Source organism: Manis javanica, chromosome 12 (assembly GCF_040802235.1).
Source record: "Manis javanica isolate MJ-LG chromosome 12, MJ_LKY, whole genome shotgun sequence".
Lineage (NCBI taxonomy): Eukaryota > Metazoa > Chordata > Mammalia > Pholidota > Manidae > Manis > Manis javanica.
The window spans coordinates 50,864,003-50,890,227 of NC_133167.1; the positions used below are offsets into that span (position 1 = coordinate 50,864,003).

Here is a 26,225-nt window from a genome sequence, read left to right on the forward strand (position 1 = left end):
CTTTGGGGATATATTAACAGAGTCAGGGCATGAGGTGGTCTTCATGGGCTCTGGAAGCGTAAACTGCGCTGTATTTACACAGTGTGGATGTATGTTAAGACTCATCAAAACCACTTTACACTATATAACTTACACCTCAATAAGACTTTTTTTTAATGTTAATATAACTCACACAAGGTCACATAGTCATCATTCTGCTATAGGTTAATAAAAAAAATGTGATAAAAAAATCTAGAATTCAACATTAATATACAATCTAATTTTCAAAGATATTAATGTTCTAGGAAACACCACAGTTAATAAAATGAGGGAAGCAGAAATGGGAAGAGGCAGAAGTTGACTGCAATGTAATTTCAAAAAAGGCCTCAGTTTACCCCATGGGGCCTTCAGTTTTCCCAAACTGAGTCAAGAGGACTAGACCTCTGGACCCATCAATCTGTTATTTTATTCACCTGTCTCCATTGATAGGGCATAACCTTAAGTAAGGCAGCTCTCTTAGGCCAAGACAATTACTGCAGAGGGTCTCTCAGCTATAAGACTTTAACATAAAGTTAGGAAAACAGGTGTCTCGGTCCTGAAGAAGGATCTCAAAGGCATCCATAATATCCACCACAGTCCAGCTCTGGTGACACTCAGAAACCCTTATTTTGTGTAACTGCATCCCATCTGGAAATAGCTCCTTCAGTGTTTGGGCTGATCTTTGCTTGTTTCTGGTTGAGCGTTACTTCTTCCAATACTCTGGTTAGCTAAATAAACTATACAGCCCCTGCCACTATAGCTGGTTTCAGGTCTCTAAAAGGTACTTATCTCTCCTTCTTATACTCTCTAGACTTCCTTCACCCTCAGCTAGCCTTCCACTGGTCTAGGAGGCTTTATGGTGAGATGACCCAGACTCTCAACTCCTGGGTTGAGTATGAGCTCCTGGGTCATCATGCCTGTCTCAGACCACGGCTGCTGCAACTGTCAGTGTATCATCAAAACTGGACCTAAAGATATGAAGAGAGGAGACCCTAAAAGAACATTTTCTTCACATGTGCTAACCTGCCCCCACTGTTTAACAGCAGCCCTATAGTCTCTAGTTAGCCAGCAATCATGCTCTTATCAAGATGGTAACTCTTTTTCTTGCTCCTGTTCTCTTGCATAAGGAGCCTAAATTTACCACAGAACAGCTATAGCATAAAGGTTAATAAGCTCTTACCATGTGTCCTCTGGTAGAAGCATCCCCCCTCTGAGTAGCAGGCTTGTCAGGTCCACGTGGGCTAGGGCCACATGATGGGTGGCACAAATCCCTCTACTTCATCACAGGTAATGATGGAAGGGCAAAGCTACTTCACTTCCACCCCACCGGAGCCCATGTATCATGACTGTTGGACATGACCCTAAATATGGTCATAAAAAATGGAATATACTGCATCCTGGAGTTGCACCCTAGAGTATGGCACTCATCCTTGCAAGAGTTCAAACTGGCATCTCAGCTGCACCTTAACACAGCCATTCCATCACTGCATCAGGATAGCAGATTCTGGGTGGTATGACATATAACAGAACCAATGGATCCATAATTATGTTCCCATTGCTCTCTTTTTCTATAAAGTTCCTTCTGGCTCTATCTATGCTCAGTTCTCCATATACCATGGGCACTAGCTAAGGCGCCTGGCGGAAACTGAGTGCTTGACCACAGACCATCAGATGACACTCAGCCAAGGGCTGCCTACCATGATCCACCACAACATGAGGCCAGCTGGACCCAGGAGTAAGCCATCATAAAAGGGAAGTGGTAAATAGAGGACTGGGCATGAGCAGGGGCAGAAGGACAAATAAATTGTAAATGCAGGTGACTCAGACCCCCATGTCCACTGGTGTGTGGGTAAATGTTTAAAAACTGGTTCTCCAGAAAATAATCCTTGATTTGTAGCATTTTCCAGTTTTCCTTGTGTAAATACTACCACCATAGCTGATTTCAACCTACCACTGTGACTTCACTGAACATATCAGGGAAAAAATACGCATGTTTGGTTTTCATCAGCACTGCTTACTGGTCCCACATCTACACCCACATGGAGTGTAGGAGAGGCTTTACGGCCCATGGACTAATTCTCTGCTATAGATGACAAGGCCATCTTCAAAACATTAAGGGTACATAGACTTTGATTCTCCTATTCACTTAAACCCCACATGGTACCTTTTCCCACCACAGAAAACTCTAATGCAATAGTGTCCATTGCATGTCCAGCCCAAATGGCAGGGCTCTTTGTATCACAGACCACATCTGGTAAGAGTCTTTTCCTGGTCAAGACCCAACTCTAAGACAGCCCTCAATGTCACTTGATAAATGAATCGATGAAGTATTCCTAAAGATATTCAGGATACAAACACCTACTAGGCATTGTGCTTACTTCTTACCATGAAGAGGTGAAAGATGCAACCATTTGTTCTTTCCTTTTGAAGAGAAATCCCAGCGTGATCCAGACCTCTGGATCCCTAACAACTGCACAGATGTGGCAGGCATCTGCATCTCCAAAGGATTTATCTTCTTACCCTCTGGGAGACATGTCCCAAGGCTTCCAATATACTTGTCATTTGCTATTATCCGGTTCAATTAATTCATTGTCATTGATATAGTTACCCAAAGTGGTGTTCTACAGAATGTTCAGAAAATCCAAATCTCTTCAGACTGTATTCTCAGAGAGACCAGTAAGAGTTAATATGACCCTAGGTAGGACTTTAAAGGCCAATTATTGTCCATCCCCCATGAATAAAAACTGCTTCTGGTCCTCTTCCTTGAGAAGAATTAGAGAGAGAACGTTCACTAGGGCAATGACTACATACCATCTGCCTATGGCAAACCTCCCACACCGGGCACAGTGGTCACTGAGCTTCTGGTTGGTTGAGTTGATGGGAGTACACTTGCATTTTTAGGATCCATTTGGGTTTTGCAGGGATAAGACTGGTGAGCGGAAGATATGACAGGGAATATTAACTATGCGTTCTGTCAGTCTTTAAGGTGGTGGCACTAATCTCTACCTTTTCCCCCACCTTCCCAACAGAATGAGATACTTTTTCTTATTTACTACCTTGGCTGGAGGGGGTGGGTTTGGAGGCTTCAACTTGGCCTTCTCTTCTGCAATAAATTTTACCTCATAGGCTGCACATCTCTTTCCCCAAGGATTCCTGCAATTTAGATTTTACTGCTCGTTATGATAACTGTCCCATCATAAGTCAGATGACTAAGTTTTGCCATCATGTCGCTGTTATTTTGGGATCCTATCACCCCTGTCATCATCAAGGAGCCCAACTTTAGAACAGCATTTCCTACCATCAGACCTGACCTAAGAGGACAGCCACCACTGAGCTTCTCAGTGATACTGGTGCCCATCTCAAGACAGTGGTTACCTGGGCCCAAGGATGCAGGGAGCAGCAGATTGCAGAAGGACACAAAGCCTTTTAGGGATAATGAAAATATACATTATCTTGCTGTGGTGGTGGTGATGACACAGGTACATGCATGTGTCAAAGCTCATTGAATTGTGCACTTTAAATATGTGGTTCATTGTATGCAAATTATACTTTAATCAAGTTGTTTTTCTAAAAAAAGCCTAATGGAGAATTTATGTTTAAAATAAAGATTAATACAGAACTATAAAAGCTGAAAAAGAAATTGTGAGTTGCTTTCCATTTAAAGATCAGTTTGTTTCTATAATATAGTTAAAGAAATTTAGGATTTTTTAACATATTTAATAGTCTTTGAAATGTATCACAAAACAATTTAAGTAAAAATGATGAACCTCAGTTGATTGGGTGTAAATTTTCATATTAATTACATTCAAGTCCTATGTGATGCTCTAAACTCCAAATGATAAGAATGGAATAGATGATAATTTCCTCAAAATCTGAAAGAATTATCAAAATTCAGCATGAGTCTTCAGTTTGTATTGTTAATGTTGGGGTCATACAATGTGATACACACTTTATATATGAAATTAAATTTATTACACTTTCATTAAAATACTTTCATATATTTTTTAAGATTTAACTACTATGGAACTAGGCTAAAAATCAGTAGGCCTAAATTTTTAAGTTATTTGTTTGACATAATAGCCATATATTAGTTTTGAAGATCTTTTGAATAGTGTGATTAGTATATTCCTTGACTTTCACTGTTTATCTGTTTGTTTATACCTGGACTACCAACGAGAGGAGTCTGATTGCATTACAGCAACCTAAAATCACTTCAGAGAAGATAAGAAGTTTTTCCTCCAACCTTATTGTCTTTTATGTCCATTATTTCTACCTAATCCACACCCAAAATCATAGTAATGGATACTGATTTATTTGCATATCAAACTGAATTAATTTCCATCTTTGGTACATAAACCATTTCATTCCCAGGTGTTTTCTCCCAAATGGAAGTGAATATCTATTTTAAAACTCATATTGAAAATACAAATGGCACAAATTACCAAGACAATTTTAAGGAAAAAAAATTAATCAAAGTGAGAGAGGACTTCTACTACCAAATATCAAGATTTGTGATTATGTTATATTATTTAAACCAGGGTGGTATTGAACTGAATAGAGCGCCCAGAAGTTGCCTATAGATATCTGGAGATGGGTATATGACAGACCTAGAATTGTAAATAAGTACAGTCATTTTATTCTCCGAATTAATTTTTATTTCACCCAACAGCTCTTTGCATAATAAAGGATGCCATAATAATAATAATAAAAGTTACTGAGCTCATAGCATATAAGTGCTAAGTGTTTGGCTCATGATAAGTAGTTTATATGCATTATTTTATTGAAACATCACATTAAAATGTGAGGCAGACACTATTAGTTCTATTTTATAAATGTAGAAACTAAGAAAATATTAAATATTTCAACTACACAAAAACTTAAATTTCTCCTATAAAAAGTGAAAAGAGTATCTACGATCTAGATTCTAGGGAGGAAATATTTGCCTATATTCAACAAAGGAGTAATATCCAGGGTAGATAAATACTTCCCACATATCAATTTCTAAAAGACAATCAACCAAATAAAAATGTCAACAAAATATATTAGTAGTTACAGCATAGCATAGAGGAACCCCAAATTTGAAAAAGAATATTCAACCTCCCTAATAAGAAAAACTCAAAATGAAAAACAGAGATTCCATTACACATCTATTAATATGGCAAAATATTGAAAGTCAGATAATATTCAATGAAGGATAGAAACTCTCCTATATGACTTATGGGAATGTAAATTCATATTACCACTTTGGAAAACACTTGGCAATTGTAGTTAAGTTGAAATATGCATAGCCTATAAATTCACAATTCTACTCCTAGACATACTCTCTAAAGAAACGCTCACATATGCCCAAAATGAGATATATCACAAGGACACTCACAGAGCATTTTTAAAATAGTAAATAGTTGGGAACATAAAGAATTGAGAAGATAGATGGAGTTAATGATGGATTTTAAAGCACTAAAATGAACTAGTTAACCTAATGTCCTCAATGAATCATACAAAGTTGAATGAAAAAGTTGCTGCAAAAGAACATGTACCAAATACCATCTGATAAGAATTTGATACAACTGATCACTTCCCTCCTTGCCACTTACTACATTAGGTTTTCTGAACACCACCGTCTTCCCGTAGTAGTAACAAATTCTCAGACCCTTTTCTGTTTACTGACTATTTCAAGACCTGTTAGTGCTGGGAGCTTACAGTAATCTATCTTAGACATTTTCTCTCAACAGTTTCCACTCTCTTCTTGATCTTATCTCTTTACACAGCTTTAAATTCTATCAAATACACTGATGACTCCTGGATACATACCTGTACCCTGAGTCTCTTTCCTGAATTCATTCATGTATTATCCAACTACTGACATATTATTCACGTGGATGTCCAATTGGTATTCCAAACTTAACATATCTAAACATCTCCCAGCTGCTCTTGCAAATTGACTCTCTTCAATCTTTCCAAATATAGTTAATGGCAACTCTAGCTTTTCTTCATTTCCCACTTGAAGGGATGGGGCTAGTTATTTTATACTTTTGGATTTGTCTGTGTTGTCCAGCCTATTTCACTAGCCCCTGTATCTCTAGTTAGCTTGACATTAAAAAAACTTGATCAATTTCAAGTCACAAAAAGGCTGACCACTGAATCAATATAATGACAACTTGATCCCTACATTGTCTAACTGCAGAAAGTAAAGCAGTTGGTATAACTTTGGATTGTGCACTTTAAATATGTGGACCTTCCTCCCTTCCATGGATGGTTTACATTTTGCTGTAACAAGTTATGGGCAACTTCATGACTTAAAACAAGTTTATTATCTTACTGCTGGAGTCAGATGGTCATAATGAGTCAAGCAGGGCTGAGGTGGTCATAATGAGTCAAGCAGGGCTGAGGCTGCAGGAGAGAATCAATTTCTTGCCTGTTCCAGTTTCTGAAGTCTATTTGCTTCCTTGGCTCATGAACCTGAAACGCTCTGATCTCTGCTTCTGTTGTGTCATCTCTTACTCTGATCTGATCTAACTGCGTTTCTCTTAAAAATCCCTTTAAGTTAGTCACAACTGCAAAGTCCCTTTTACTGTGTAAGATAATATATTCACAGGCTCTGGAGACTATAATGGGAACTTCTTAGGAGCCTGAGAGAGGCATTATTCTGACAGCAACACATACCATACAAATGGTCATTTCCCCATCAGCCATGGAATCAGTGCTTTTAATACCATTGCTAATCCTTGTGTAAACCAATGATCCTAATAAAGATTACAAAATAATCATTTCCTACAATAGAAAGGGTCTATTGGTTAAGCCTGAAATTCGGGTGCCACAACAGAAGGAAAAATATGCTTAGAGCTTCCCTTTTTATTTCCATTTTTTAAAGTAAAACTTGGTTTTACAGCCGAAATGGTGAAAAATGAATTTCTATGGTGCTCTCTATCTCTCCACCACTCCATCCCTTTCACCATTCACTCTCAGTGGTTTTTGCAAAATCACTGTAATTCCAACAATTATAATAATCATTCTCTGTCATGCATATTGTCACAGTTTTGTTCACTGGGGTGTCCCCTTAGATGGCTCCTGTGTACTTTGACATAACTTGATCAGTCTTTAAAGCCTCCCTTGATTTCTGGCATAATTAGATGTCCCAACACCACCTTGTACTTTCCTTGACCCACATTTCAAATCCACAATTTCTCTAAGAAGGGAATAATTAGAGGACATAACCCTGGTTCCATGGATGATTGTTGTTACTAGGATGAAATTGCTTTGGACAAGTTTCAGTGGACAGAACTTTAAAAATCATGACTTTGTCTTGATATCTGCAATGCAATTTCAACATTAGAATGTTTTACTCCCTTTATTTTTTCTTGTATATATTCTAATTTACAATAAAATGCTCTCTTGCTAAGTTATTGTTAACATAGTCATTTATTGCTTTATGCAATAGAATAAAGAGAAGAGTATCAATATAGCAATAACAAATTGCTTTTAAAAAGTTAGACTACTACCCAGCATGACTTTTGTAGACACAAACAAAAAAATCTAAAGCCACAGGACCTAAACTAGCTACAGAAATTTTGAAAAGAGGAGGGAAGATGGCGGCATGAGTAGGGTGGCGGAAATCTCCTCCCAAAACCATATATATTTTGAAAATACATAAAATACAACTATTCCTAAAAGAGTGACCAGAAGATACAGTACAACAGTCAGGCTACATCTGTGAGAACCTAACATCTCATGGAAAAGGGTAAGATACAAAGCCATGACCTGGCAGGACCTCAGCTCTCCCCCCACCCCAGCTCATGGGTGGGAGGAAAAGAATCAGAGTGGGGAGGGAGCAGAAGCACAGGACTGCCAAGTAACCAGCCCTAGCAATCTGCCCCAGGAGCACAGGCACACATTGCATGGTGCTCTGAATATTAGAGGAGCAGAAAAGCAAAATATGAGACAAAGACTGCAAACAGGTTCCCACAGCCAGATGCCCTGGGACAAAAGAAAAGCAGGCACTTTAAAAGTCTTAAAGGAAAAAGCGTTTAACAGGTGGACAATATCATCCTGGTACACTCAGCCCAGCAGGCGCCCTATCCCCCTGGTTGACAACGCAGCTCTGAGGCCCGTCACAGTGATAAGAAGCCTGCTAATCCTTCCTCCCTGCTGGCACCTGTGAGCAAACCGGCTGTCCCTGCCATTGCTGCAGACCAGTCAGAGAACAGCACCACCTACAGCAACCACACAGCTTAACACAGAGGCTTCTTCCTGTGCACGGCTAAGCAGCCCAGACCCAGAGGCAGCATGCTGCACGCAGTTGACTGGCACAAACAGCGGAGAGAAGAACAGAGACCAGGAGGCATGAAGAGACTCTGTTCTCTTGGCAAAACACACGCCATTGTTGGCAACCCCTGCCAATGGCCTAGGCCATCCCAATGGCCGCCCTGCCGATGGCAGCTTAGGGGATTAATCCAGAGGCTGCAACCTGCATGTGGTTGACCTGCACAGACAGAGGAGATGAGTGTGGAGACCAGGAGGCAAGAAGGGGCTTTGTTCTCACAGCAGAACATGCACTGCTCACTTGCAATACCTGCCAGTGCCCTAGGCCATCCAGAGGGCTGCCCCACCCATGACAGCTCAGGGGAATAACAAGTTAAGGAGAATATGCAGTTAACTGGCACAGACAGTGAAGACAGGCAAGACAACTGGGAAGCAGGAAGAGACTTTGTTCTCCCAGCTGACACACATCCCACTCACTGACGACCACTCTGATTGCCATGAAAAGGCAGAACCTTATTCAGGCCAAAATCCCTCAAACACCAGAAAGAGGGCTATGTGAGACTGAAATCACCAATCTTCCTGGGAAAGAATTCAAAATAAAAGTCATAAGCATGCTGATGGAGCTACAGAGAAATATTCAAGAGCTAAGGGATGAATTCAGGAGGGAGATAACAGAAATGAAACAACCAATGGAAGGATTTAAGAGCAGACTAGATGAGGTGGAAGAGACTATTAATGAAATTGAAATTAGAGAAGCAGAGGCAGAGAGAAACATATCTCTAGGCATGAAAGAATATTAAGAGAATTGTGTGACCAATCCAAATGGAACAATATTTGCATTATAGCAGTACCAGAAGAAGAGAGAGAGAAAGGGATAGAAAGTGTCTTTGAAGAAATAATTGCTGAATGCTTCACCAATCTGGAGAAGGAAATAGGTCTCAGGGCATGGAAGTCCACAGATGTCCCAAAACAACGGACCCAAGGAGGACAATACTGATACATATAATAATTAAAATGGTAAACACCAAAGACAAGGACAGAGTATTAAAAGCAGCCAGAGAGAAAAAAGATCACCTACAAAGGAAAACCCATCAGGCTATCATCAGACATCTCAGCAGAAATATTACAGGCCAGAAGGGAATGGCATGACATATTCAATGCAATGAAAACAGAAGAACCTTGAACAAAGAAGACTCTATCCAGCAATATTATCATTTAAATTTGAAGGAGGGATTAAACAATTCCCAGATAAGCAAAAGTTGAGGGAACCTATCTCCCACACACCATCTCTACAGTGTATTTTAAAGGGACTCCTCTAGATGGAAGTATGCCTAAGGCTAAATAGCTGTCATGAGAGAAAATAAAACCACAGCAAATGAAGCAGACCAACTAAAGACTAACTAAATGCAAAATAAAATCAGCTATCCACAAAGTCAGTCAAGGGAAACACAAACACCACAGAATAAAACACCTAACATATAAACAGTGGAGGAGGAAGAAAAAGAAGGGGGAGAAATAATCATCAGACTGTGTTTATAAAAGAGTAATAAGTGAGTTAAGTTAGGCAGTTAGATAGTAAATAAGCTACCCTTGAACCTTCGGTAATCATGAATCCAAAACCTGCAATGGCAGTAAGTACATAGCTATCAATAATAACCCTAAATGTAAATGGACTGAATATACCAATCAAAAGACACAGATTTACAGAATGGAAAAAAGCAAGAACCATCTATATGCTGCCTACAAGAGACTCACTTCAAACCCAAAGACATACACAGACTAAAAGTGAAGGGATGGAAAAATATTTCATGCAAACAACAGGGAGAAAAAAGTAGGTGTTACAGTACTTGTATCAGACAAAATAGACTTCAAAACAAACAAAGTAACAAGAGACAAACAAAGACATTACATAATGATAAAGGGGTCAGTCCAACAAGAGGATATAACCATTATAAGTATCTGTGTACCCAACACAGATCACCTACATATGTGAAACAAATACTAACAGGATTAAAGGAGGAAATAGAATGCAATGCAATCATTTTAGGAAACTTCAACACACCACTCACTCCAAAGGACAGATCAACCAAACAGAAAATAAGTAATGACACAGAGGCACTGAACAACACATTAGAACAGATGGACCTAATAGACATCTATAGAACATTCCACCCAAAAGAAGCAGGATACACATTCTTCTCCAGTGCACATGGAACATTTTCCAGAATAGACCACATACTACACCACAAAAAGAGCCACAGTAAATTCAGAAAGATAGAAATTGTACCAACCAACTTCTCAGATCACAAAGGTATAAAACTAGAAATAAATTGTATAAAGAAAGCAAAAAGGCTCACAAACACATGGAGGCTTAACAACATGCTCCTAAATAATCAATGGATCAATGACCAAATTAAAAGAGAGATCAAGCAATATATGGAGACAAATGAAAACAACAGCACAACACCCCAAATTCTGTGGGACACAGTAAAGGCAGTTCTAAGAGAAAAGTATATAGCAATCCAGGCCTTTTTAGAGAAGGAAGGACAATCCCAAGTGAATAGTCTAAAGTCACAATTATTGAAACTGGAAGAAGAAAAATAAATGAGGCCCAAAGTCAATTAAAGAATGGATATAGTAAATATCAGAGAAGAAATAAATAAAATTGAGAAGAATAAAAAATAGAAAAAATTACTGAAACGCAGCACTGGTTCTTTGAGAAAATAAGCAAAATAGATGAACGTGTAGCCAAATTTATTAAGAAAAAAAGAGAATCTACACACATAAACAGAATCAGAAATGAGAAAGGAAAAATCACTATGGACACCACAGAAATACAAAGAAGTATTAAAGAATACTATGAAAAACTATATGCTAACAAACTGGATAACCTAGAAGAAATGGACAACTTTCTAGAAAAACACAACCTTCCAAGGCTGACCCAAGAAGAAACAGAAAATCTAAACAGACCAATTACCAGCAATGAAATTGAATTGGTAATCAAAAAACTACCCAAGAAAAAACCTCCAGACCAGGTAGATTCAGTACTGAATTTTATCAGACATACAGAGAAGACATAATACCCACCCTCTTTAAAGTTTTCCAAAAAATAGAAGAATACACCCAAACTCATTCTGTGAAGCCAGCATTACTCTAATACCTAAACCAGGCAAGGACACCACAAAAAAAGAAAACTACAGACCCATATCCCTGATGAACATAGATGCAAAAATCCTCAACAAAATATTAGTAAACTGAATTCAAAAATACATCAAGAGAATCATACACCATGATCAAGTGGGATTCATCTAAGCAATGCAGGGTGGTACAAGATTTGAAAATCCATCCACATCATCTACCACATAAACAAAAGGAAGGACAGAAACCACATGATCTTCTCCACAAATGTTGAAAAAGCACTCAACAAAATTCAACATCCACTCATGATAAAAACTCTCAACAAAATGGGTATAGAGGGCAAGTACCTCAACATAATAAAGGCCATATATGACAAACCCACAGTCACCATCATACTTAACAGCAAGATGCTCAAAGCTTTTCCTCTACAATCAGGAAAAAGACAAGGATGCCCACTCCCCCTGCTTTTAATCAATGTCGTATTGGAGGTCCTACCCATGGCAATCAGACAACACAAAGAAATAAAAGGCATCCAGATTGGTAAGGAAGATACCAACCGTCACTGTTTGCAGATGAAATGATATTATACATTAAAAACCCTAAAGAATCCACTCCAAACTACTAGAACTAATATCTAAATTCAGCAAAGTTGCAGGATACAAAATTAATATGCAGAAATCTGTTGCATTCCTATTTACTAATGATTAACTACCAGAAAGAGAAATCAGGAAAACAATTCCATTCACAATTGCATCAAAAATTATAAAATACATAGGAATAAACCTAACCAAGCAAGTGAAAGACCGATATCCTAAAAACTACAAGACACTCTTAAGAGATATTAAAGAGGACACTAATAAATGGAAATTCATCCCATGCTCTTGAGTAAGAAGAATTAATATTGTCAAAATGGTCACCCTGCCTAAAGCAATCTACAGATTCAATCCAATCCCTATCAAAATACCAAAAGCATTCTTCAACAAACTGGAAAAAATAGTTCTAAAATTCACATGGAACCACAAAAGACCCTGAATAGCCAAAGCAACCCTGAGAAGGAAGAATTAAGCAGGGTGGATCTCACTTCTCAACTTCAAGCTCTACTACAAAGTCACAGTAATCAAGACAATTTGGTGATGGCACAAGAACAGACCCATAGACCTGTGGAACAGAATAGAGAATCCAGATATTAACCTAAGCATATGTGGTCAATTAATATATGATAAAGGAGCCATGGATATACAATGAGGAAATGACAGCCTCTTCAACAGCTGGTGTTGGCAAAACTGGACACATACATGTAAGAGAATTAAACTGGATTACTATCTAATTCCATACACAAAAGTAAACTTGAAATGGATGAAAGGCCTGAATATAACTCATGAAACCATAAAACTCTTAGAAGAAAACATAGGCAAAAATCTCTTGAAAATAAACATGAGCAACTTCTTCATAAGAATATCTCTATGGCCAAGGGAAACAAAAGCAAAAAATGAACAAGTGGGAGTATATCAAACTAAAAGTCTTCTGTACAGCAAAGGACACCATCAGTAGAACATAAAGGCATCCTACAGTATGGGAGAATATATTTATAAATGACGTATCTGATAAGGGGTTGACATCCAAAATATATAAAGAGCTCATGCACCTCAACAAACAAAAAGTAAATAATCCAATTAAAAAATGAGCAGAGGATATGAATAGACACTTCTCCAAAGAAATTCAGATGGCCAACAGGGACATGAAAAGATGTTCCACATTGTTAATCATCAGAGAAATGCAAATTAAAACCAAAATGAGATATCATCTCACACCAGGTAGGATGGCCACCATTCAAAAAACAAACAACAACAAATGTTGGCAAGGATGTGGAGAAAGGGGAACACACCTACACTGCTGGTAGGAATGTAAATAAGTGAAAAGCAGTATGGAGGGTCCTCAAAAATATAAAAATAGAAATAACATTTGACCCAGGAATTCCATTCCTAGGAATTTACCCTAAGAATGCAGGATCCCAGTTTCAAAATGACAGATGCACCCCTATGTTTATCGTAGTGCTATTTACAATAGCTAAGATATGGAAGCAACCTAAGTGTCCATCAGTAGATGAATGGATAAAGAAGATGTGGTACATATACACAATGGAATATTATTCAGCCATAAGAAAGAAACAAATCCTGCCACTTTCAACATGGATGGAGCTAGAGTGTATTATGCTCAGTGAAATAAGTCAGGTGGAGAAAGACAAATACCAAATGATTTCCCTCATTTTTAGACTATAACAACAAAGCAAAAATGAAGGAACAAAATAACAGCAGACTCACAGACTCCAAGAACGGACAAGTGGTTACCAAAAGGTTTGGGGGAGGATGGGTGGGAAGGGAGGGATAAGGGGATATGAGGGGCATTAGGATTAGCACACATAATGTAGGGGGGACATGGGGAAGGCAGTATAGCACAGAGAAGACAAGTAGTGACTCTATAGCATCTTACTATACTGATGGACAGCAACTATAACGGGGTATGTGGTGGGAACTAGATAATGGGTGGAATTCAGTAACCACAATGTTGCTCATGTAATTGTATATTAATGATATCAAATTTTTTAAATGCCACATCACCATTGTTAAAAAAAATTTTTTTTTGAAAAAGAGTAAAATGGGAAGCATCATTCCACGCAAGTTAAGGCTCACTACATGACTACAGTAATCAAAACAGTATGGTATTGGCAGAGGAATGATCACATCAATCAACTAAGCAGAACAGAGTTCATATATATAGACCCACATAAAGGTACTGAACTGATATTTGACAAAGGTACAGACATAACTCAGTGGAGGAAGGTCAACCTTTTCAGCAATGGTGCAGGACCAGTTGGATATCTATAGGCTTAGAAGAAAAAAAAAAGAAAGAAATTTAACCTAACTTCATACCTTTATATGTAAGTTAATTCAAAATGGATCAAAGACTTAAATGTAAATTATAAAACTGTGAAACTTTTAAGGGAAAAGATGGGACAAAAAAATCTTCAGTCCCTGAAGCTAGCTGGTGTTAGACTTAACACCAGAAATATAATCCATAAAAGAAAAAAATAGATAAACAGAATCATATCAAAATGTAAGACTTTTCCTTCTCAAAAGATCCTGTAAAGAGGATGGAGAGGTACAAACTGAGAGAGAATACTTTTCAACCACATACCCAAGATAGGACTTGTATTTAGAATACATAAAGAACTCTCAAAACTCAACAGAGAAAAAAATCCAATTAGAAAATGAGCAAAAACCATCGAGATAATTTACTGAAAAAGACATACCAATGGTAAATAAGCACATGAAAATATTTTCAACCATCATTAGCCATTAGGGAAATGGCTAATTAATGCAAATTAAAACCACAATGAGATGTCACTACATACTTATCAGCAGAGCTAAAATAAAAAATAAATTAGTTATTAACATCAAGAGACGGAAAGAATGTTGAGAAATTGTATCAGTCACACATTGTTACTGGGAATTCAAAATGGTAAAGCCACTCTATAAAAATATAAAAGAGTATGAGTTTCTTACAAAACTAAATATATATGGTACTTAACATTTAACCTAGTAGTTGCTCTCCTGGCATTTATCCCAGGGAACTGAAATTCACACAAAAATCTGTTTAGGAATGTTCATGTTAGCTTTATTTGTGATAGCCAAGAAATAAATACAATCCAGATGTCCTCCAACAGGAGAATAGTTAGACTTTGGTACATCCATACTTTGGATATTACTCAGTAATAAGAAAGAATAAGCTATTGATACATGCAACAACTTGGATGAATTTCAAGAGAACTTTGCTGTGTTTTCAAAAAGCCAGTTTTAAAAATTAAATACTGTAATTCCACTTATATAGCATTCTTGAAAGGACAGCATCATAGAGATGGAGAACAATTAGCAGTTACCAGACAAGGAATGAAGGTATCTGGGATTATAAAGGAGCTGCATAATTGATTTTTGCAGCAAAACTGTTCTGTGTCTTGACTGTGGTGATCATATGAACCTACACATGTGATAAAATCACAAAGAACACACACACACAAATGAGTGCATGTAAAACTGGTGAAATCTGAACAAAGCTGATAGATTGTGTCAATACCAATTTTCTGGTTGTGATACTGAGCTGTAGTTATGTAAAATATTACCATTAGAATAAATGGGATGATGGAGGAATCTTTCTGTATTATTTCTCACAATTGTATGCAATCTAAGAAGTAATGCATTATATTATTTCAGTTACAAATATGTGGAAAAATACATAGAGAAGGCTTGCTTCCCTATGCCACCTCCTTCTCATCCCTTATAGGTAACTGTTCTCATAAATGTCTTACCCTCATATTAACAAGTACTTACCTCCTATTATTTTACTCAAGAATTAACATACAACATGCTATTGTTCATTGATTTTTGCCCAGTGTATTTTGGCTTAGTAATATATCCTTTCCTTTTAAATAATACATAATGTCCTCATTCTTCTTTAAAATACTTTTATTCTACTACATAGCTGTACCATAGTCTACTCAACCAGTTCTCTTTGCTGAATGACTCAGGTATCAAGTACAATGAATATCCTGACATACATGAAATTTTGTACTTATTCAGGCATAATAACTATAGTATACATTTCTAGAAGACTGTCAGATTTAGGGATTAAAATATTGGTGATGTTCTTAGATACTGCCAAATCGTCCCCCATAGGTGGTGTATCATTTTAAACTCCTCCCAGAAATTACATGTCCATTAGAATTATTTTTTGAGCTTCTTTATTTTTCCCACTTGGAGAGTTAAATTGTTCATTACTACAGTTAATTTTTATTCATTTTATTATGAATGAGGTTGAACATCTTTTCAAATGCACATGTGCTATTTGTACTTTCTTTCCTGTGATTTATTTTGCCCTGTCCTTTGTCCATTCTTTTTAATTAGGTTATTCTTTTCTTTCTGATTTATATACATAGACAATTAGCCTTCTGTAACATAACTAGCAAAAATATTCAGTCTGTCATTTGATTCTGTTTTTGTTTATCATGCTTTCTGCCATACAGAATATTTTTTAATATAATCAGATTAATTAATTTTGTGTATTCTAGATTTTAGACATAGAAAGCTCTTCATTCTAAGGTTTGGTTTCACTGTTTAAATCCAGACTCTTCATGAGTTTTTAACTGAGCTTGATATATGAAGTTAGGTATGAGTCTAAACTCACCCTTTCCCATGTGGTTATCTTGGTATCTCAGAATCATTTAAGAAGAGTTTCATATTTACTTCTCAGACTTGAGATACCACCAGTATCATATACTAAATTTCCATTTGATCTGTTTCATTAATTTGATCTTATTTTAATTAAAGCTTCATGGTATGTTTTAATATCTAATACTACTCAACCACACCACACATTGCCCTTTTTTATTTCAGTGTTCTCATGGCTATTCTTCCTAGTGTAGATGCATTTAGAACCATCTCCTCTAGTTCCAGGGGGAAAAAGAGTTGGCATTTTTATCTGGATTATCTTAAATTTATAATAAACTTAAGGAGATTTACAATATTGTTGACAAGTCTTCATATCCAAAAATGTATTTTATCTATCTTATGAAACCTATTTTTGTGTTCCTCATACAGATACTATACTTAAGTTTACTGAGTATTAATTTCTGTTGATACTTTAAGTGTTTTTTTTCTACTTTATTAGAGGATCTTTTCCATTTATGCATGTTCACTCACATCCATGTTCTCCAAAGCAGAGAACACCATAGATATAGTAGGTGTTCAATACATACTTGTTGAATGAATTCGAAAATATGTATTATGTTTTTAGACACACATACAAGTGTACTAAAAACACAAAGGAACATCAAAATATAAAATTCATTAATAGTAATACCCTGGAATTGTACTAGAGTAGAAAATATGATCAGAGAAGATATTAAAAAGGGGTTTGGACTTCATCTGTAGACTTATTTCTTAAACTAGATTGTATATTAACTGATGTCAATTATTTTTAGGTATTTACATTGATGAAATGCTTCACTCTGATAGAGACAATTAAAAGTAAAAATTAAAGCCTTTATGTTCTCTGCAAAGTCTTTCCTCAGATATATAAGAAGAGACATGAACTTAGTACTGGACATATGTGTATTGAGCAGACTGTGTGGATAGACTGTCCTTTCCATACATATAACATCAGTTAAGTTAGAGCTACAACTCATACAGCTCCCTGAGGGTCGCCAAAGACGGCAGGACGCGTCCTCCCAGCCCTGCCGACGCTCTCAGGGCAACCCAGGGCGGCTTCGTCGTTATCTCCCGCGCTTGCTTTCATGTTCTGCTGTTGCCTTCCTGAATTTCTTAACTTAGAACAAGGTTCTCCAAAATTTATGCGGCCAGTCTTAGGTATCCGAGGCATAAACACACAGACTGAAGAAATGTTCAGTCAGGATAGGGTCTGTTTCAGTGAGAGGAAGCCAAGCAAGGCACTCCTGGACACTACCAGGGTTGCCCACCTGCTAACACTGTTACAAAGGATGCCAAGACTAAACTCCATTTGGCCAGGACACCGCCTCTCCTTCGAATGTTCTTCCCCCTTTCTTTTCCTAAGCAGTTTATTCTCAGCCTTTTAAACCCAGCTGAAATACCACCAGTTCTGTGAAATCACCTTTTCCTATTAGCTCCACTACACTTTATTCATAACTTGGGCTATTTGTCATGAAATATTCAAATGTCTATTTACATACACCCCTTTGGAAGAACTCCAATTGCAGAAATTACAGAGATCTTGGCTAGAATCCTAACCTTCTACTATCTTGAATCTAGAATTTATTTTTTTTTGCTATAGAATCAAGTTAATACCCACTTCTTACAGTTATGTGGAGAATTAAATATGCATAAAGAAATGAAATCATGTTCTGACCATATTATTGGTTCCCAGAAAATGTTAATTCTCTTTTCCTGAGAATGAGAATTGTATTTTACTAACATTTGTATTTTCAGGGCAGAACAGAATATCTGACATGTGGGAGTTCAATCAATGTTTATGGAGAGCCCGAATGTAGGAATGACTCAATCTCCATGCACTGTAGATGCATATAATGACTTCTGGCTACCCAACTTGAAGCTTTCCCCAATTAGAGCTTTATTGTCTCACAGGTGCCTGGCTCCCAGAAGTGATAAACCAAGTTTCACTTGGCTGATCTCTTGACAGCCACTCAGGAAGTGTTCTCAGCTCTAATGTGGCCTACTTTTATTTTTATTCAGCAGATTTTCTCTCAGTCTTTCCCAGAAGACCAAGAAAGGACTCCTTCAGACACCTCTCCTCCATCCATTGACCTGCACAACTACAAAGTCTCAAGCAGGTGGGATTTCACCGGGAGCCACGTTCTCACCTGAAGAACCGAAATTAACTACAGCATTATGTGCAAATGGGAAACGCTACTGCCCTAAGCTTTAATCACTTAAGACTATACTACCATTTATTAACTCTATCAATCTTAGCCACAAGTTAAACTGCACTTTTAAAGTAACCCAAGGAATACCGAACAAGCAAGCCAGCCTTCTGCAGTCATTTTTCCCTAAGATAACTGTAGTTTGAGGCACAGTATCAAAGGACTGAAAGTCAAGACAAAGGCCTGGTCAAAGGATTGCTGTGGGGTTAGAGGAGCATGTGAATACTAGACTATATTTATATGTAATACGTTATTAAGGTTTTGAAAAATGTGAAAGATAACCCATTAAAAAAGCCAAACATCCAAGTTGAACTAGGAGTTTCCGTGGTCAGCAGGAATGTAAAGAGAGACACAGATAAGGAGGAGGGATTAAAAGGAAGAGAGAAGTAAAACAATTTCCAGGAAGAATTAGGATCAAGACAAAAGTACAGTTCAAGTGTAATAATCCCCTGGAGGCATAGCTACTGTGAGAGGAGGGGAAGGTAAGGTCGCTGTAAAGACAAAGAAGAGCAGGTTGAGCCAGCCCATCTGCTTAATCTCTGACTGCATTTAAAAGCAACCTGTCCCAGAAACAATAGTTCCAGTACAGCATCAGTACTGCTGTGGGGAAAACAGAAGAGGTGGCCTGTGGCACTGTGAGTAACCTGCTAGATCTGCTTCTCAAAAGTTGTAGCTGAGAAATCACCACCCCAAAGGCAGGTGCAGCAGTGTGACGGCCCCTGTGCCCCAGGTGTGCTTGCTGAGGGGTGTGTGACAGTCAGGAGAGGCCATCCCCCTGGTCACGAGAAACCCAACGAAGGGAGCAGCTCTGAGACACTCCTCAATAGCCACTCACCTTCAAATTATAGGGGGAAAATCAGAGGGGCCTGACCTTCAAATTAGATTGTAGTATTTATGAAAGTCTAAGCTATTTTGCAGCATCAGTAGAAGAAAAATTTGTATTTGGTGGCAAGATCTGAGTTCAAATTCTGATTTTGTCACTTATTGGCTGTGTGACCATGGGAAAATGACTTGAAGTCCCAAAGGACTCATGACCTATTCTAGAAAAAGGGGATAACAGTCACTGCATTTCTGGAAAAATGAAATAGTTATTGTGAAAAGGAATACAGCTGGTACATAGTTGTACATGATCTCTGCCTTGTCTTCCATGACATTCTTTAAATTCATTCCTGATAGAAAAATCTCTTAGTCCCTTTTCTGTCTTAGAAAGTGAGCTCTGGCCTCAGTATTAGAATAAATACAAATAATATAAAATTAATAAAATGATACTAGAATAAGGCACAAGAGGAAAAAAACTTGAAATCTAATAACATACAATGCTACAGATACAAAATCTCACACATATTATTGGTAATTATTTCTTCTAATCAGGGCTTAAGTTGGGTAGGACAAATGGGAACAGTATTATAATTGTTCAAGGGACCCAGGATACAATTTTACAACTTTGAGTAGTCTGGAAACAATTTCAGAATCTATCATCAAATTCTGCTTTATATTTCACTAGACACATGAGAAAAGGTATTTGAACACAAAGCTGAAGAGCTTTGACATAATTAAGTAGGAAAGGGGAAGCCAAAGATTTTTTATGAAATTATGACATGATTGAAGGTACACTTTGGGAAAATTTTCATTAACTCAACAATGGTAAGCATTCACTGAACACTGCACCAGGCACAGGACATACCAAGTAGGGCACAAGAGTGATTGAGAGGATGGAGGCAGTTTGAAAGTCGTCAGAGCAGCAAGATGACCTTCTGTGAGTAAGGAGGGCACAGGTGGGGCTAAGTTCTAGAGGATAATAACAAATGTTTTGAACAGCTTCTAGGAACTGGTGCTATAAAGATCCAATAAGAGAGCAATAAAGAAAGGGTAGTCTGTGATGAAGAACCGGTTTGTTTGCAGGAGACCCTCTCCGTATAATTATGACTTTTACAAGCAACACTTGGAACACAGCAGATAAACATGACGATGGTGCTTAGCAAGAGTTGAATATTCACAATATGTAAACATAAAATCAAGAATATAAATATTCTGTAATAACATGCAAGGGAATAGTTGAAACTACCTTAATGCCATCATTAATGTTAATGAATAAAAGAAAAATATTGAGTCACCTTTTGCTTAAAGTAACACCTTGGTGTAGCGAGAACATAAAAATGAGATGTGGTTTTAGGTAAAGAGATCCTTTATTTTAGTAACAATATTAAAGCACAACATCTACACTAATAACATGAATATTATTTACATGAAATATGACTAGTGGAGAAACAAATAGTAACTCAAGAACTAAAGCTTCACTGAATTTCCTTCCTGAAGCTCACTGAGGAAATAAAATTCTTCTGTAACAGTAATTCAGAAATAATAATTCTCTACTTCAGTGTAGAGATCAGAAATGCCAATTGGCTCAAGAAAATGTTATGATTCACTGGTTTTTTAAGGGTCACAGTGGCTACTTAAAGGGAAGGAATAGACATCTGAGTACCTCCCAAGTACTATCTGAAATGCGTTACATGTGTTTCCCACACAAACACACCAATCCTTTGCAACAGGTATTATTAAATCCATTGTACAAGTGAGGAAACAAGACCCAGTGAAGTCAGTAAATTAACCAAAATCACTTGGATAGTAGGTGACAAAAAAAGTACAATTATAATCCAGATGCCTATGAAGCCCAAATCCACATTCGTTCCACTGCACCATGAGAGCCAATCAAATGTAAGCATGGCCTTATGGCCTTAAATTACACCAAACAGAAATATGATCATCGTCCCTTTCATCACAATATTTAAAACAAATACTAAACATGCTTTCTCACAGCTATGTGACCCTAAGAACAACTTTCTCTCTGTTCAATATGTCATTTTTATCTTTTCAGGAATTAGACCCAAAAGATGTACCAAACTGCAATAACAAGTAAGTTTCCTGAGATGTTTACACCAATGGCCTGTCATCTTTCTAATGTTTATTTTTAAGATAAAAAGAAAAATGAAACTCAAAGTCAAGGATGTAACCACTTGCACAGGTTGCTTTTTTCTTTATCAAGTTCTCATTTTTGTTGCTAAAACAGAAAGACAAATGAAACACCAGATGCAATTAGCACATATGCTTAACCCTGTGTGGGACATATAAATGAGTACATCAATGAAAATTAAATTTCAGCAGCACAATGTCAAGAAAGTTATTTTTGCATAAGTTTTGCATTTATTCAAAGAAAACAACATGAGCAGCCAGTTTACCCAGTACTATTGACAAGTTTAATGCAGTGAAATGGCTGAACTATTTATATATAACATAAACTACTCTCTCACAATTTGTAAAACTCTTAAATGCTTTTTATGTAATTTACTTTTATACATTTTACTCTTTCATTAAACTCAAAAGTTTCAACCCAACTTTTTTTTTCCAAAGGAAAAAATCAGACTTGTACAGAATACTGTTAAATTTTTTAAAAGACATTTTTTGTCTTTTGAGAAGAAAACATTCTGTTTTAGTATTCTTTCAAATTCACTAAGAAAGAAAACCTACCCAGAAATTTCATTATTAAAGAGCAAAACACTTATCTAATTTAATTACAATTATCAAATTATTCATCCTTTGGTATTTTTGAGAAGTTGATCTTTTTTTCCACCTACCTGTTAGTGCCATACTTTTTTAATTGAAGTATCATTGATATACAATCTTACTTTGGTTTCAAGTACACAACACAGCAGTTCAACAGTTACCTATATTATTAAATCCTCACCCCCACTAATGCACTTACTATCTGTCAACATTGGAAGATGTTACAGAACCACTAGCTATATTCCCCATGATGTACTACATCATGTACTATCACAACCATAATGTGGCCAACCTACATTATGACTGAGAATTTTTGTGCCCCTTTATTCCCCTCACACTCCCCACCCACCTACCGCAACCTCTCCTCCATGGTAACTACCAGTCACTTCTCAATGTCTATGAGTCTGTTGCTATTTTGTTCATTTTGTTTTGTTCTGTTTTTATATTCCAGAAATAAGTAAATTCATATGGTACTTTTCTTTCTCTACTTGACTTATTTCATTTAGCATAATACCCTCTAGGTCCATCCATGCTGTTGCAAATGGCAGGATTTCTTTCTTTTTATGACTGAATAATATTCCTTCCATTGTGTATATGTGTCAATCTTCTTTATCCATTCATCTATTGATGGACACTTTGGTTGCTTCCATGTCTTGGATACTGTAAATGATTAGTGCCATAGTTTAATTCTTTTAATAAGAATATTAAATCTATTCAAATTATGGAGAATTTGGCCCTCTAATATTCCGTTGCTGTGATTGCAAAGTAAACCAAATTTCAATGAAACCAATTAGTAATAACTCACAAATTCCTAAATATGCTCCTCCTTTGGCCCAATAGTTCTACTCCCAGAAACTTAACCAATAGAAGCACACAAGTACCCAAAGTGTATGTGAAAGTGTTTAACAAAATAGAATTGTAATTAGAAACAACCTAATTGAAACAATCAGTTACAGTTTCTTTGAAGAAATTGCAGTTTTTTTCAACAATTAAATCCTGGGGAGTGTCTAAAACAATCAGAACTATATGAACTGAAATGAACCAAAGTACATAATCTATTGGGTACAGAATCAGGTTATAGAGCAGCTTGTACCTCACAGTCCTACATGTTAATTTATGTTATCTTACATGGATGGGAAGACACACTTCAAACTTTTAATAGAAGATACCTCTGTACTGTGATATTATAGGTGGGAAGCAATTTTTATTTTAGTATCTACTTCAATATTATACTAGTTATCATTGTTACAATATAATGCTTTCATTTTTAAAAATCACCCCCATTTAATTCAATTACTTCTAAATGAGGCTATTTTATATAATCTAGTGATGTTACTATGGCTCTAAAATAAAGAAAATCTCAATTTGTCTTATGATTTCATTTAGTGTTTCAATTCACCAGGCCTGCAATGTGTATATAACCAGTCAGGCTGCCACAGCACTACTGTCCAAGCACTGGACAGTTTCTGTGACAGTGTCTGAGTTACAGTCCTGACTGCAGTCCTATTTCAACCCTTCTTCTCTCACCTCCCCACAGTTTTCATGAGCTCCCCAGGACACTTTTACCAAATTCATTTTTTAGCCATGGTCAGTTCCTATTGCTTGCATCTAGAACCCTAACTGCTATGATTATCTTAAGCTCCAGAATGGTTTGAAAAAATTATTTAATTCCCCTCATTCCTCCTTAGACTCTGAAAAGACAGGCTCCTGATCAACAAAACAATGATGCCTTTAATTGTATTTACAATCATTCCTGGAATATTTCAGCATTATAGCTGTGTTCTCCACCTATCTCAATATGGCCAGGATGCCCAGAATAGGGAAATAAGTCATTAGCGGTGGTAGCCTGCTCTACTTAAGGGTTTTGTTACCAGCATCTACCACTACTTCCACACAGAAACTCCACTACTTCAGCAACACCTCAGGTCACAGGGACATCACAAACTAGGGAATGCCAGTGCTTAGAGATTATCTTGAGGTCTCATTCATTTTTAATGTAAGCCAAAATACTACTCTACATCCATATGAAATAATAAGCTTCTCCACCAGAGTCATCCTTCCTTAGCCTCTTTAAGTATATCACAGATTATTGTATCAAAAAACCCAAATGCCCACAACTATTCAAGTAAATAGTTACACTTCTTTCTTAAAAATGTTCCTCCTCTATGACTTCTTTAAGGCTCAGTTATTTTTCTTGTTAGATGATGAAAGAAATGAAGTAAATATGGAATGAATAATAGTATTTATGCATTCATTTGATTACCTACTATGTGTCAAACACTCTCTAGATGATTAGCAGATATGAGGGAAAGACTCTGTCCCAGAAGTCTATAAATATTTTCTATTTACTTGTTTCTCTCCTATCTTCACTCTGTAATGTCACTCTGCTTCTATCCAAGATTCCAAGATTTCAATAATTGTGTAAAAATCACTTCTGACAAACATTTATTGAGGACATAGCATTCTTCAGGTACTAAGGAAAATACTTTATGAATATGTAATCATTGGAAAACTTCATGAAATAAATAGGTACAATTTACTATTCCTGTTTCACAGACCTAGGAAAGGAGGATTTGAGGTATTAGTTGTCTTAAGGCAACTCCACTGTTGGTAGAAGAGCCTTCCAGAGAGTTTATTTAATAGATTGTTGGTTTTTCCAATAAATATGCCCTTCTAGAAATATGTGGTTATTGTCAGGCATCCGTATGAAGATTTAATGACTTTAATGCAATGACTTCAGCACAAATTTACCAAAATATAAATCTAGCTGAAATTAAAACATACCTGTTACGGTATTTTATAAAACATTATGTATTTCTTCAATGTAAACATCTTAAACATTTGAAGTATCCCCATTTAGCACTGCCTCAAGGAAGTAAGATTATCAAGATGAAAGGGACAAGAAAAGTTTCAAAGTATTAAAATAGGACCTTAATTAGACAGTCTCTATTACTGAGGAATTCACTGGCCAATTCTTTAGGCCCTACCACGCGTATCTCTATGTTGAACAGTATCTTTGCTAGAAACAGTTAACAACTTCGAACTTCAGGATCAAATCGTTTTCCCCAGCCAGGGCTCTCATCCCCATTAAGTCCTAATGAAAAACTTCCAATGTTACTTACATTTTATTTAGAAGGTTCCATTAGCCATACTATGCGAATATGCCTATAAACATAAAGGCACAACTATTACTCCTTTATCTTCTTTTCTGTTATCCTCTTGATTTACTAATCATCTCTCCACTATTTTTACTCTTCCTAAGTCAGCCTGTTTTCCTCCGTAGAGTATAATTTAACAGCCTGTACAGTCCTTTTCCTCTGCCCTGCTCATACATCAATGCCTTCCTGTTCTGGTCAGCAAATCCTCTGCCAAGCATGTTCTTCCCACTCTTTATTAGATGTACTCTTTCTTTTGCCAGGAGCATTAGTTTAGTATCATGCATCACGGTCCAGAAAACTAAATTCTGTTCTTTGACACATCTACAGAGCCAGCTGTTCACTTCTCAGTTCCTTCTTTATCTTCCAAAGTCATGACCTTCAATTAGAAGAAATTAAACCACCACCTGTGTCCCTAAGACCTTCAATTTCCTATCCAGGTTTCTAAATATCCTACATGCATTCCAGGGTTTTTTCTTTCCTTTCATTCATATTTTCAACAGCCCTAATTAAAAGTTATATCAGTATGTAAATATCAGAAATGGTAAGTGATTTTCTGTGGATCAGTATTATATTCTCTTATAGTCATTTAGTCCTGAGTACCATTACTGAATATTGACATCTAT

The 26,225-nt window shown here is 36.8% G+C and overlaps 1 long non-coding RNA gene across 1 annotated transcript in view; it reads right to left on the bottom strand.

Moving 5' to 3' along the window:
* LOC140844760 (uncharacterized) overlaps positions 1–25,897 on the bottom strand; it is a 733,388-nt gene extending 707,491 nt beyond the window's left edge. Inside the window, exon 1 of the long non-coding RNA XR_012123250.1 lies at positions 25,567–25,897. This is a non-coding gene — a long non-coding RNA (uncharacterized lncRNA). The remainder of the gene's footprint in view (positions 1–25,566) is intronic.
* Positions 25,898–26,225: the final 328 nt, after the last annotated feature.